Below are 11362 nucleotides of genomic sequence, written 5' to 3' on the forward strand. Positions count from 1 at the left end.
CAGGTTTGGTATAAGCATTGAGATATCACATCTCTGCTATCGGAAGGGTCTCAGGATTGGAATGGGAAGGAGTTGGATATCCCAAATCATGTTATAGGAAGGGTCTCAGGTTTGGTATTAAAAGCATTGAGATATCACATCTCATGCTATAGGAAGGGTCTCAGGATTGGAATGGGGAGGACTTGGATGTCACATCTCATGTTATAGGGAGGGTCTCAAGTTTGATATTAGAAGCATTGAGATAACAAATCTCATGATATCGGTAGGGTCTCAGGATTGGAATGGGAAGGAATTGGATATCACATCTCATGATAAAGGAAGGGTCTAAGGTTTGGAAGGGGAAGGATTTGGATATCACATCTCATGTTATAGGACGGGTCTCAGGTTTGGTATTAGAAGCATTGAGATATCAAGTCTCATGGTATAGGAAGGGTCTCAGAATTGGAATGGGAAGGAGTTGGATATCACATCTCAAGCTATAGGTAGGGTCTCAGGATTGGAATAGTAAGGAGTTTGATATCACATCTCATGCCATAGTATGGGTCTCAGGTTTGGTAGAAGCATTGGGATATCACATCTCATGCTATCGGAAGGGTATCAGTATTGGATTTGGAAGGAGTTGGATATCCCATCTCATGCTATAGGAAGGGTCTCAGGTTGGAATGGGAAGGAATTGGATATCACATTTCATGTTATAGGAAGGCTCTCAGGTTTGGAAGGGGAAGGAGTTGGATATCACATTTCATGTTAGAGGAAGGATCTCAGGTTTGGTATTAGAGGCCTTGAGATATCACATCTCATGCTATAGGAAGGGTCTCAGGATTGGAATGGGAAGGAGTTGGATATCACATCTCAAGCTATAGGAAGGGTCTCAGGTTTGGTATAAGCATTGAGATATCACATCTCATGCTATAGGAAGGGTCTCAGGATTGGAATGGGAAGGAGTTGGATATCACATCTCATGTTATAGGAAAGATCTCAGGTTTGATATTAGAAGCATTGAGACATCACATCTCATGTTATAGGAAGGGTCTCAGGATTGGAATGGGAAGAAGTTGGATATCACATCTCATGCTATAGGAAGAGTCTCAGGTTTGGAAGGGGAAGGAGTTGGATATCCAATCTCATGTTATAGGACTGGTCTCGGGTTTGGTATTAGAAGCATTGAGATATCACATCGCATGCTGTAGGAAGGTTCTCAGGTTTGGAATGGGGAGGAATTGGATATCACATCTCATGTCATAGGAAGGATCTCAGGTTTGGTATTAGAAGCATTGAGATATCACATCTCATGCTATAGGAATGGTCTCAGGATTGGAATGGGAAGGAGTTGGATATTACACTCTTGCTATAGGAAGGGTCTCATGTTTGGAATGGGAAGGAGTTGGATATAACATATGCTATAGGAAGGGTCTCAGGTTTGGACCGGGAAGGAGTTGGATATCACATCTCATGTTATAGGAAGGGTCTCAGGTTTGGTATAAGCATTGAGATATCACATCTCTGCTATCGGAAGTGTCTCAGGATTGGAATGGGAAGGAGTTGGATATCCCATCTCATGTTATAGGACGGGTCTCAGGTTTGTTATTAGAATCATTGAGATATCATATTGCATGCTGTAGGAAGGGTCTAAGGATTGGAATGGGAAGGACTTGGATATCACATCTCATGCTATAGGTAGGCTCTCAGGTTTGGAAAGGGAAGGAGTTGGATATCACATTTCATGTTAGAGGAAGGATCTCAGGTTTGGTATTAGAGGCATTGAGATATCACATCTCATGCTATAGGAAGAGTCTCAGGATTGGAATGGGAAGGAGTTGGATATCACATCTCATGCTATAGGAAGGGTCTCAGGTTTGGTATAAGCATTGAGATATCACATCTCATGCTATAGGAAGGGTCTCGGGATTGGAATGGGAAGGAGTTGGATATCCCATCTCATGTTATAGGACGGGTCTCAGGTTTGTTATTAGAAGCATTGAGACATCACATCTCATGTTATAGGAAGGGTCTCAGGATTGGAATGGGAAGAAGTTGGATATCACATCTCATGCTATAGGAAGAGTCTCAGGTTTGGAAGGGGAAGGAGTTGGATATCCAATCTCATGTTATAGGACTGGTCTCGGGTTTGGTATTAGAAGCATTGAGATATCACATCGCATGCTGTAGGAAGGTTCTCAGGTTTGGAATGGGGAGGAATTGGATATCACATCTCATGTCATAGGAAGGATCTCAGGTTTGGTATTAGAAGCATTGAGATATCACATCTCATGCTATAGGAATGGTCTCAGGATTGGAATGGGAAGGAGTTGGATATTACACTCTTGCTATAGGAAGGGTCTCATGTTTGGAATGGGAAGGAGTTGGATATCACATATGCTATAGGAAGGGTCTCAGGTTTGGACCGGGAAGGAGTTGGATATCACATCTCATGTTATAGGAAGGGTCTCAGGTTTGGTATAAGCATTGAGATATCACATCTCTGCTATCGGAAGTGTCTCAGGATTGGAATGGGAAGGAGTTGGATATCCCATCTCATGTTATAGGACGGGTCTCAGGTTTGTTATTAGAATCATTGAGATATCATATTGCATGCTGTAGGAAGGGTCTAAGGATTGGAATGGGAAGGACTTGGATATCACATCTCATGCTATAGGTAGGCTCTCAGGTTTGGAAAGGGAAGGAGTTGGATATCACATTTCATGTTAGAGGAAGGATCTCAGGTTTGGTATTAGAGGCATTGAGATATCACATCTCATGCTATAGGAAGAGTCTCAGGATTGGAATGGGAAGGAGTTGGATATCACATCTCATGCTATAGGAAGGGTCTCAGGTTTGGTATAAGCATTGAGATATCACATCTCATGCTATAGGAAGGGTCTCGGGATTGGAATGGGAAGGAGTTGGATATCACATCTCATGTTATAGGAAGGATCTCAGGTTTGGTATTAGAAGCATTGAGACATCACATCTCATGCTATAGGAAGGGTCTCAGGATTGGAATGGGAAGGAGTTGGATATCACATCTCATGCTATAGGAAGGGTCTCATGTTTGGTATAAGCATTGAGATATCACATCTCATGCTATAGGAAGGGTCTCAGGATTGGAATGGGAAGGAGTTGTATATGACATCTCATACCATAGGAAGGGTCTTAGGTTTGGTATAAGCATTGAGATATCACATCTCTGCTATCGGAAGGGTCTCAGGATTGGAATGGGAAGGAGTTGGATATCCCATCTCATGTTATAGGAAGAGTCTCAGGTTTGGTATTAGAAGCATTGAGACATCACATCGCATGTTGTAGGAAGGGTCTCAGGATTGGAATGGGAAGGACTTGGGTATCACATCTCATGCTATAGGGAGGGTCACAAGTTTGATATTAGAAGCATTGAGATATCACATCTCATGCTATAGAAAGGGTCTCAGGATTGGAATGGGAAGGAGTTGGATATCACATCTCATGCTATAGGAAGGGTCTCAGGTTTGGTATAAGCAGTGAGATATCACATCTCATGCTATAGGAAGTGTCTCAGGATTGGAATGGGAAGGAGTTGGATATCACATCTCATGTTATAGGAAAGATCTCAGGTTTGGTATTAGAAGCATTGCGACATCACATCTCATGTTATAGGAAGGGTCTCAGGATTGGAATGGGAAGAAGTTGGATATCACATCTCATGCTATAGGAAGGGTCTCAGGTTTGGTATAAGCATTGAGATATCACATCTCATGCTATAGGAAGGGTCTCAGGATTGGAATGGGAAGGAGTTGTATATGACATCTCATGCCATAGGAAGGGTCTCAGGTTTGGTATAAGCATTGAGATATCACATCACATGCTATAGGAAGGGTCTCAGGATTGGAATGGAAAGGACTTGGATATCACATCTCATGCTATAGGCAGGGTCTCAGGTTTGGAAAGGGAAGGAGATGGATATCACATTTCATGTTAGAGGTAGGATCTCAGGTTTGGTATTAGAGGCATTGAAATATCACATCTCATGCTATCAGATGGGTCTCAGGATTGGAATCGGAAGGAGTTGGATATCACATCTCATGCTAAAGGGAGGGTCTCAGGTTTGGAAGGGGAAGGATTTGGAAATCACATCTCATGTTATAGGAAGGATCTCAGGTTTGGTATTAGAAGCATTGAGATATCACATCTCATGCTATCGGAAGTATCTCAGGTTTGGTATTAGAGGCATTGAGATATCACATCTCATGCTATCATAAGGGTCTCAGGATTGGAATGGGAAGGAGTTGGATATCACATCTCATGTTATAGGAAGGATCTCAGGTTTGGTATTAGAAGCATTGAGACATCACATCTCATGCTATAGGAAGGGTCTCAGGATTGGAATGGGAAGGAGTTGGATATCACATCTCATGCTGTAGGAAGGGTCTCAGATTTGGTATAAGCATTGAGATATCACATCACATGCTATAGGAAGGGTCTCAGGTTTGGAAAGGGAAGGAGATGGATATCACATTTCATGTTAGAGGTAGGATCTCAGGTTTGGTATTAGAGGCATTGAAATATCACATCTCATGCTATCAGAAGGGTCTCAGGATTGGAATGGGAAGGAGTTGGATATCACATCTCATGCTAAAGGGAGGGTCTCAGGTTTGGAAGTGGAAGGATTTGGAAATCACATCTCATGTTATAGGAAGGATCTCAGGTTTGGTAATAGAAGCATTGAGATATCACATCTCATGCTATCATAAGGGTCTCAGGATTGGAATGGGAAGGAGTTGGATATCACATCTCATGTTATAGGAAGGATCTCAGGTTTGGTATTAGAAGAATTGAGACATCACATCTCATGCTATAGGAAGGGTCTCAGGATTGGAATGGGAAGAAGTTGGATATCACATCTCATGCTATAGGAAGGGTCTCAGATTTGGTATAAGCATTGAGATATCACATCTAATGCTATAGGAAGGGTCTCAGGATTGGAATGGGAAGGAGTTGCATATGACATCTCAGGCCATAGGAAGGGTCTCAGGTTTGGTATAAGCATTGAGATATCACATCTCTGCTATCGGAAGGGTCTCAGGATTGGAATGGGAAGGAGTTGGATATCCCAAATCATGTTATAGGAAGGGTCTCAGGTTTGGTATTAAAAGCATTGAGATATCACATCTCATGCTATAGGAAGGGTCTCAGGATTGGAATGGGGAGGACTTGGATGTCACATCTCATGTTATAGGGAGGGTCTCAAGTTTGATATTAGAAGCATTGAGATAACAAATCTCATGATATCGGTAGGGTCTCAGGATTGGAATGGGAAGGAATTGGATATCACATCTCATGATAAAGGAAGGGTCTAAGGTTTGGAAGGGGAAGGATTTGGATATCACATCTCATGTTATAGGACGGGTCTCAGGTTTGGTATTAGAAGCATTGAGATATCAAGTCTCATGGTATAGGAAGGGTCTCAGAATTGGAATGGGAAGGAGTTGGATATCACATCTCAAGCTATAGGTAGGGTCTCAGGATTGGAATAGTAAGGAGTTTGATATCACATCTCATGCCATAGTATGGGTCTCATGTTTGGTAGAAGCATTGGGATATCACATCTCATGCTATCGGAAGGGTATCAGTATTGGATTTGGAAGGAGTTGGATATCCCATCTCATGCTATAGGAAGGGTCTCAGGTTGGAATGGGAAGGAATTGGATATCACATTTCATGTTATAGGAAGGCTCTCAGGTTTGGAAGGGGAAGGAGTTGGATATCACATTTCATGTTAGAGGAAGGATCTCAGGTTTGGTATTAGAGGCCTTGAGATATCACATCTCATGCTATAGGAAGGGTCTCAGGATTGGAATGGGAAGGAGTTGGATATCACATCTCAAGCTATAGGAAGGGTCTCAGGTTTGGTATAAGCATTGAGATATCACATCTCATGCTATAGGAAGGGTCTCAGGATTGGAATGGGAAGGAGTTGGATATCACATCTCATGTTATAGGAAAGATCTCAGGTTTGATATTAGAAGCATTGAGACATCACATCTCATGTTATAGGAAGGGTCTCAGGATTGGAATGGGAAGAAGTTGGATATCACATCCCATGCTATAGGAAGAGTCTCAGGTTTGGAAGGGGAAGGAGTTGGATATCCAATCTCATGTTATAGGACTGGTCTCGGGTTTGGTATTAGAAGCATTGAGATATCACATCGCATGCTGTAGGAAGGTTCTCAGGTTTGGAATGGGGAGGAATTGGATATCACATCTCATGTCATAGGAAGGATCTCAGGTTTGGTATTAGAAGCATTGAGATATCACATCTCATGCTATAGGAATGGTCTCAGGATTGGAATGGGAAGGAGTTGGATATTACACTCTTGCTATAGGAAGGGTCTCATGTTTGGAATGGGAAGGAGTTGGATATCACATATGCTATAGGAAGGGTCTCAGGTTTGGACCGGGAAGGAGTTGGATATCACATCTCATGTTATAGGAAGGGTCTCAGGTTTGGTATAAGCATTGAGATATCACATCTCTGCTATCGGAAGTGTCTCAGGATTGGAATGGGAAGGAGTTGGATATCCCATCTCATGTTATAGGACGGGTCTCAGGTTTGTTATTAGAATCATTGAGATATCATATTGCATGCTGTAGGAAGGGTCTAAGGATTGGAATGGGAAGGACTTGGATATCACATCTCATGCTATAGGTAGGCTCTCAGGTTTGGAAAGGGAAGGAGTTGGATATCACATTTCATGTTAGAGGAAGGATCTCAGGTTTGGTATTAGAGGCATTGAGATATCACATCTCATGCTATAGGAAGAGTCTCAGGATTGGAATGGGAAGGAGTTGGATATCACATCTCATGCTATAGGAAGGGTCTCAGGTTTGGTATAAGCATTGAGATATCACATCTCATGCTATAGGAAGGGTCTCGGGATTGGAATGGGAAGGAGTTGGATATCCCATCTCATGTTATAGGACGGGTCTCAGGTTTGTTATTAGAAGCATTGAGACATCACATCTCATGTTATAGGAAGGGTCTCAGGATTGGAATGGGAAGAAGTTGGATATCACATCTCATGCTATAGGAAGAGTCTCAGGTTTGGAAGGGGAAGGAGTTGGATATCCAATCTCATGTTATAGGACTGGTCTCGGGTTTGGTATTAGAAGCATTGAGATATCACATCGCATGCTGTAGGAAGGTTCTCAGGTTTGGAATGGGGAGGAATTGGATATCACATCTCATGTCATAGGAAGGATCTCAGGTTTGGTATTAGAAGCATTGAGATATCACATCTCATGCTATAGGAATGGTCTCAGGATTGGAATGGGAAGGAGTTGGATATTACACTCTTGCTATAGGAAGGGTCTCATGTTTGGAATGGGAAGGAGTTGGATATCACATATGCTATAGGAAGGGTCTCAGGTTTGGACCGGGAAGGAGTTGGATATCACATCTCATGTTATAGGAAGGGTCTCAGGTTTGGTATAAGCATTGAGATATCACATCTCTGCTATCGGAAGTGTCTCAGGATTGGAATGGGAAGGAGTTGGATATCCCATCTCATGTTATAGGACGGGTCTCAGGTTTGTTATTAGAATCATTGAGATATCATATTGCATGCTGTAGGAAGGGTCTAAGGATTGGAATGGGAAGGACTTGGATATCACATCTCATGCTATAGGTAGGCTCTCAGGTTTGGAAAGGGAAGGAGTTGGATATCACATTTCATGTTAGAGGAAGGATCTCAGGTTTGGTATTAGAGGCATTGAGATATCACATCTCATGCTATAGGAAGAGTCTCAGGATTGGAATGGGAAGGAGTTGGATATCACATCTCATGCTATAGGAAGGGTCTCAGGTTTGGTATAAGCATTGAGATATCACATCTCATGCTATAGGAAGGGTCTCGGGATTGGAATGGGAAGGAGTTGGATATCACATCTCATGTTATAGGAAGGATCTCAGGTTTGGTATTAGAAGCATTGAGACATCACATCTCATGCTATAGGAAGGGTCTCAGGATTGGAATGGGAAGGAGTTGGATATCACATCTCATGCTATAGGAAGGGTCTCATGTTTGGTATAAGCATTGAGATATCACATCTCATGCTATAGGAAGGGTCTCAGGATTGGAATGGGAAGGGGTTGTATATGACATCTCATGCCATAGGAAGGGTCTTAGGTTTGGTATAAGCATTGAGATATCACATCTCTGCTATCGGAAGGGTCTCAGGATTGGAATGGGAAGGAGTTGGATATCCCATCTCATGTTATAGGAAGAGTCTCAGGTTTGGTATTAGAAGCATTGAGACATCACATCGCATGTTGTAGGAAGGGTCTCAGGATTGGAATGGGAAGGACTTGGGTATCACATCTCATGCTATAGGGAGGGTCACAAGTTTGATATTAGAAGCATTGAGATATCACATCTCATGCTATAGAAAGGGTCTCAGGATTGGAATGGGAAGGAGTTGGATATCACATCTCATGCTATAGGAAGGGTCTCAGGTTTGGTATAAGCAGTGAGATATCACATCTCATGCTATAGGAAGTGTCTCAGGATTGGAATGGGAAGGAGTTGGATATCACATCTCATGTTATAGGAAGGATCTCAGGTTTGGTATAAGCATTGAGATATCACATCTCTGCTATCGGAAGGGTCTCAGGATTGGAATGGGAAGGAGTTGGATATTCCCATCTCATGTTATAGGAAGGGTCTCAGGTTTGGTATTAGAAGCATTGAGATATCACATCTCATGCTATAGGAAGGGTCTCAGGATTGGAATGGGAAGGACTTGGATATCACATCTCATGCTATAGGGAGGGTCTCAAGTTTGATATTAGAAGCATTGAGATATCACATCTCATGATATCGGAAGAGTCTCAGGATTGGAATGGGAAGGAGTTGGATATCACATCTCATGATAAAGGAAGGGTCTAAGGTTTGGAAGGGGAAGGATTTGGATATCACATCTCATGTTATAGGACGGGTCTCAGGTTTGGTATTAGAAGCATTGAGATATCAAGTCTCGTTGTATAGGAAGGGTCTCAGAATTGGAATGGGAAGGAGTTGGATATCACATCTCAAGCTATAGGAAGGGTCACAGGATTGGAATGGGAAGGAGTTTGATATCACATCTCATGCCATAGTATGGGTCTCAGGTTTGGTAGAAGCATTGGGATATCACATCTCATGCTATCGGAAGGGTATCAGGATTGGATTTGGAAGGAGTTGGATATCCCATCTCATGCTATAGGAAGGGTCTCAGGTTGGAATGGGAAGGAGTTGGATATCACATCTCATGTTATAGGAAGGGTCTCAGGATTGGAATGGGAAGGACTTGGATATCACATCTCATGCTATAGGAAGGCTCTCAGGTTTGCAACGGGAAAGAGTTGGATATCACATTTCATGTTAGAGGTAGGATCTCAGGTTTGGTATTAGAGGCATTGATATATCACATCTCATGCTATCAGAAGAGTCTCAGAATTGGAATGGGAAGGAGTTGGATATCACATCTCATGCCATAGTATGGGTCTCAGGTTTGGTAGAAGCATTGGGATATCACATCTCATGCTATCGGAAGGATTTCAGGATTGGATTTGGAAGGAGTTGGATATCCCATCTCATGCTATAGGAAGGGTCTCAGGTTGGAATGGGAAGGAGTTTGATATCACATCTCATGCCATAGTATGGGTCTCAGGTTTGGTAGAAGCATTGGGATATCACATCTCATGCTATCGGAAGGGTATCAGGATTGGATTTGGAAGGAGTTGGATATCCCATCTCATGCTATAGGAAGGGTCTCAGGTTGGAATGGGAAGGAGTTGGATATCACATCTCATGTTATAGGAAGGGTCTCAGGATTGGAATGGAAAGGACTTGGATATCATATCTCATGCTATAGGAAGGCTCTCAGGTTTGGAAGGGGAAGGAGTTGGATATCACATTTCATGTTAGAGGAAGGATCTCAGGATTGGTATTAGAGGCATTGAGATATCACATCTCATGCTATAGGAAGGGTCTCAGGATTGGAATGGGAAGGAGTTGGATATCACATCTCAAGCTATAGGACGGGTCTCAGGTTGGGTATAAGCATTGAGATATCACATCTCATGCTATAGGAATGGTCTCAGGATTGGAATGGGAAGGAGATGGATATCACATCTCATGTTATAGGAAAGATCTCAGGTTTGGTATTAGAAGCATTGAGATATCACATCTCATGCTATAAGCAGGGTCTCAGGATTGGAATGGGAAGGAGTTGTATATGGCATCTCATGCCATAGGAAGGGTCTCAGGTTTGGTATAAGCATTGAGACATCACATCTCATGCTATAGGAAGGGTCTCATGATTGGAATGGGAAGGACTTGGATATCACATCTCATGCTATAGGCAGGATCTCAGGTTTGGAAAGGGAAGGAGTTGGATATCATGTTTCATGTTAGAGGTAGGATCTCAGGTTTGGTATTAGAGGCATTGAGATATCACATCTCATGCTATCAGAAGGGTCTCAGGATTGGAATGGGAAGGAGTTGGATATCACATCTCATGCTAAAGGGAGGGTCTCAGGTTTGGAAGGGGAAGGATTTGGATATCACATCTCATGTTATAGGAAGGATCTCAGGTTTGGTATTAGAAGCATTGAGATATCACATCTCATGCTATCGGAAGTATCTCAGGTTTGGTATTAGAGGCATTGAGATATCACATCTCATGCTATCATAAGGGTCTCAGGATTGGAATGGGAAGGAGTTGGATATCACATTTCATGCTAAAGGGAGGGTCTCAGGTTTGGAAGGGGAAGGATTTGGATATCACATCACATGTTATAAGAAGGATCTCAGGTTTGGTATTAGAAGCATTGAGATATCACATCTCATGCTATCGGAAGGGTCTCAGGATTGGAATGGGAAGGAGTTGGATATCACATCTTATGCTATAGGAAGGGTCTCAGGTTTGGAACGGGAAGGAGTTGGATATCACATCTCATGTTATAGGAAGAGTCTCAGGTTTGGTATAAGCATTGAGATATCACATCTCTGCAATCGGAAGTGTCTCAGGATTGGGATGGGAAGGAGTTGGATATCACATCTCATGCTATAGGAAGGGTCTCAGGTTTGGAACGAGAAGGAGTTGGATATCCCATCACATGTTATAGGACGGGTCTCAGGTTTGGTATTAGAAGCATTGAGATATCACATCGCATGCTGTAGGAAGGGTCTGAGGATTGGAATGGGAAGGAGTTGGATATTACATTCTTGCAATAGGAAGGGTCTCATGTTTGGAATGGGAAGGAGTTGGATATCACATATGCTATAGGAAGGGTCTCAGGTTTGGAACGGGAAGTAGTTGGATATCACATCTCATGCTATAGGAA

This window comes from Ambystoma mexicanum, unplaced genomic scaffold (assembly GCF_040938575.1).
Source record: "Ambystoma mexicanum isolate Mex_15411 unplaced genomic scaffold, UKY_AmexF1_1 Mex_scaf5, whole genome shotgun sequence".
Classification (NCBI taxonomy): domain Eukaryota; kingdom Metazoa; phylum Chordata; class Amphibia; order Caudata; family Ambystomatidae; genus Ambystoma; species Ambystoma mexicanum.